This window comes from Zerene cesonia, chromosome 3, assembly GCF_012273895.1.
Source record: "Zerene cesonia ecotype Mississippi chromosome 3, Zerene_cesonia_1.1, whole genome shotgun sequence".
NCBI classification, from domain to species: domain Eukaryota; kingdom Metazoa; phylum Arthropoda; class Insecta; order Lepidoptera; family Pieridae; genus Zerene; species Zerene cesonia.
This window is the reverse complement of record NC_052104.1, coordinates 3,936,745-3,941,326: the sequence shown is the minus strand read 5'-3', so window position 1 is coordinate 3,941,326 and position 4,582 is coordinate 3,936,745. Positions and strand designations below refer to the sequence as shown.

General features: G+C 30.1%; 1 protein-coding gene across 2 annotated transcripts in view; it reads left to right on the top strand.

The window, feature by feature from the left end:
• LOC119838053 (protein held out wings) overlaps window positions 1–4,001 on the top strand; it is a 64,683-nt gene extending 60,682 nt beyond the window's left edge. For both annotated transcript variants that reach the window (XM_038363878.1, XM_038363863.1), the window contains exon 8: window positions 1,588–4,001. The gene's annotated coding sequence lies outside the window, so the exon portion shown is untranslated. The remainder of the gene's footprint in view (window positions 1–1,587) is intronic.
• Window positions 4,002–4,582: the final 581 nt, after the last annotated feature.

The window sequence follows — 4,582 nt, the reverse complement described above, 5'->3', positions numbered from 1 at the left end:
AAATGGGAATAACTTGAGATTGCTTTAAACAAACAGGAAATACGCCCGATGATAAGCACATATTACATAATTGCAAGGATTGGTGATTCTTTAATTAACTGTCCATTTTATCCATAGATTTTTTTTTAATATTTCTGCCAAATGTCCAGAGGTGCTAAGCTCGGGTTGTGAGATCCTTCTTTCCCGGTTTCCCCAGTATTAGTCAAAGGACAGCGCATTTTTATTTGTGCCATCAATCCAGTATTAAAAAACAAAATGCACCTCCTTTGACTTGAGTTTATAATCATCACAAGTTTTTCTTAGTCAATATAAGTTTTATATAAGATATAAGTTAGTTGTTTCTATTTTTGCCTTAGGTATTATTTTATTATATATCTTTCGTATTTGAAAGCAATTATATGTAAGGTTATATGCACTTGTGTCCTTGTGGATTTATAAAGGCATATCAATGTCGTTTTACGTATTTTTCACGCTTTATATGAAATGAATTTCGTTTCAAATCGCTATCCGTAATTTTACGAAGAAATTTATATAAGGATTGATTTTTTGTTTAATTATTGTTTCAATTGTTGATTGTAAATATCAAATGCATTTTGAAAGGATATTATATGCAATAAATTATCTGAAATTTTACGTGTTGGTTTTTTCTTTTTAGCTGGCATAGGTTCGCGGTAAAATTTAATTGTTTGTAATTGTTTTTGTGAATTGAAAAGTCGATAAAGTTGATGACGTGCAGTCGTTTGGTCAAATGTTTAGCCTTACACAACTAACACGCAGGTCCACAAGGCCAAGTCCCCGTTTGTCTCAATAATAATTATGATATGCACCGTCATAACTGCTATTGTCACTTGCAGATATTTGTAACTATGTATTTATATTATATGAGTCACTAACATGCAAATATGTAATGACATTATTGATACGTTTTCACAAACTAATTAACAACTTTACGTGAATGCTATCATATACAATATTATTAAACTATTGAAGCGACTGTGTTGAATAACTTACATACTTGCATCGGGGTGCTATGGTTATTTATATAAGTGATATAAAAATTACCTATGCTTGTTTGTTTGGGCAATGTTTGAAGCATCGGCTCTTGAGTATACCATTATGTATCAAGCATTGCTCTTATGGGAACTATTGGGCATTTAATCCTATATTGTAGATCATTATCATACTAAATTATTATTTAACATCAACCATTAACCGCGTCGACTAATTTAAAATAAGTATTCGTTGTTTAATAATTAACTAGACCACGATAGGAAGAATGTCGCGGCACGAATGCCTGATAGCCTCCCGCCGAACATAGTTTTTATTATTCTATTATTTTTCGAATTCCGTACACCTACATCGATCCGAGATCACGGTTCACCGCTTTTTAGCTGCATGTCGAGCCGGTTTCCTACCATTGCGAGTTCATAACTGCAGTCCTATTAAACGAGTGTGTAACGTGGGCCGGCGCGGGCAGCGTAAAAGCGTTGAAACGTTGGAGCTCGCGATTGAGGCTACGTGTAGTCGGACCATGACATTTTATCGATACTAACATTCTGTTTTCTCTCTTCTCGTTAACCCGGCTAGGTGCGTGCTAAGGCGCCGAGGCACTAACAGAAGACGCGGCCGGCCGCCCCACCGGACTCGGTCGCCGCGTAACATTATCATCGGAACATCGACCACCATGTAGCTATAGCTGTTGGGCCTTTCACGTTAACATTTACTATGTATTTTAATAGTCTAACTATTAACATTTATATGCCTGTTATGTTTATAACATGATGAACTTTATTAACAAATTTATATACTATATTTTTAATGGCACACGCCATCGACTATATTCACTATTTTGTACTTCTGTTGTCGCTTATTTTGTTTAGCACGAGTGTTGCTAGGTTACCCTATCTATGACGGCGTTAAATTTTATTTGAGTATATTTATATTTCATGATGAATTATGATCAAAATTATTACTATATCTAAGGTTTTAAAATTCAGCGCCGTTAAATATTAAATGTTTATTTATCCCTAAAGGGATCTTATTTCGGTACTATTATTTCGTGTTTTGCTTCAAGTGATTTTATTTGAAGAGTTGAGCGTGTCTTACCAGCAATAGTTATAAATATAGTACAAAGAAATAAATATGTCATATCACAAAATAATTAATGAACTGAAACTGGGATGAAGACCATGGCCTTAAACAAGATGGCGGGCAAACTGTAAGTATTTTCTGTTCAAATCAAATATAATCAGCACTCAAGAGTTGACTGATGTTCGAGTTAATCGAATTATAATTATGCATTTTCATGTACGAGTCGATTTCTTTATTTTTTGGCATAAATATATATAAACTTAAAACCAAAGACTAATGTTTGCAGACGTAACATCTGTTAGAAGCATTATTGTTGAAAAGAGTCTTCCTACAATATTGAATTTAAATTTTCGATGCGTACATGAATTTTCAAAAATCATATGTTTATAGAGGTATATTTTTATTTTTAGTGCTTAATATTTATACGTGGAAATCAAATGTGCATCCCAAGTGCCTTAACAATGTACAATGTTCACGTTTGTGGTTCTATACATATTGTTATGCTTATTTAATAGTTAAGGAAAGTTAGAAGAGATTAAATTATTGTTAACTTTACTAAATGTTAATGTTTTTCACCTTTTTTTGCATAAATCAATGGAGTATGAAATTAATCTCTTTATTTTGATAGGTTTATTAGTAGGTATATAGTTTTATTATATTTTATACATTAAAGCCTTCGTTGCAATCTCTTGCGAGAATCTCTAGTACGTTATCTCAATAAAAGTTTCTTTAATGGGTTTTTTATATCTATTATACATTTTTTATAATCTGCGCTTACGTCTCGATATAGATTAAAAGCAACTAGGGCAATCATAGATTAATTGTTATTGTAAATAGCTTTTAAAAGTAATAAAGTCAAAGCAATAATATTTTCAATAATTACATTTATTTACGTTAGTGCAATAGATGTGTTAATGCGAATTCATATTTTATTATAGGTCTCAATAGATTCGTTGAGAAATATTTAAAATGTATAAGAGATCTGATGTTGAGATTAAATCTTATATAAAACTAAAATTAAATACCTATTTAGGAAATGTTATGAAACATTCAAAATTAATAATTACAACAGAAAACGTATCAATCATATTATTCGAATATTTTTGTCAATAATTTTCAATTTAAACGCTGTCCGTCCATGATTACTTCATCGTGTAAGTACTTAATTTGTTGATAGATCATAGTAAAGTGTCACTTCACATAATTTGTTATGCAATGAGGAACGACATGCCCTATATTTCTTTTAAAAAATCATATAAAACAAAATATTGCTTCCCAACGTTTTCTTTTTAAATATTCATATTTAATTTCAAATAATTTGTAGATAAGTAAGAATATATTTAGTTTTTATACTCAAAAATACATAAAGTTATTTATAATCACAAGCTTTCCTTCTATGTATTTGGTACAAAATCATTTTATACAAATCTAAGCATTTAAAAATATGCAATGCCATAGACACAGTTTTGAAAACTAATAGCAATAGACATTAAGAAACTATAAACGTACAAATCTAGAAACTGCTTATATATAATATCTTGTATATTATATGCCACTGTTGCTAATAGCTTGCGATCGCGAAGCGTTTTAGAACATTTTTGTGCCATCAGAGACGTGTTAAAATCAACGTCAATTTATATTAATTGTACTTATTATAGCGATATTAACGGCAATAAAAATCGAGTGCCTTTTATAAACTCTTTGTAAATATTTATACATTATTACATATTTTTCAAAAGTATTATAGAGGAGAATGAATTCTTAAAATTGTTTTCCAAAAACAAATTATTATAGTATATCTTTATCTACGTTAAAATTAGTTAAGTGAGATTGTGCATATTACTTATGTCTGTTTTAATGTGTGTCTAAGATTGATTTGGCATTAGTAAATATATTATTTGAAAAATTAACTGTGTTTTAATTTTGCCCTATTTTTTCCAAATAAATTTTTGAACTATAAAACTATAGATGTTATTAAATAATAAATTATTCAAAGACTAATAATGTTGGTCTTTGTCTTTCATAGACACTTGAACAAACTCATAACAAATATAAAATACAGCGCCATCTGTGACAAAACAGGGTAACTAAATCTGTTTACCTGTAGCTCTCGATTCCAACATGGCTTCTTATGATTTTCTACTTCAACCCTAAAATGTTTGCTCTCATGACTTTCAGTGCGGTGCCCTTTTTAAAAGATGACGCTTGTTAAAATACGAAATTTTGATACGTAAGAACATAAGATACGATAAGAAAGAAATAAAAATATGTCTGTGTAGCTTTCTACGACCATACTTTTATTAAAGTATCTAGGTATTATTTCCTCCTACAAATATATTTCAAACTTAATCCGTTTACACTAATATTCTTAAGTGCAAAGTTTTATAAAAGAAGGTATAAACTCATGAAACATTATTGTATTTAGTAAGGAATCTTGCTTTTGATCCTGTCCAAAGGAAATATTTATATTACCACAAATAACATAATTCCG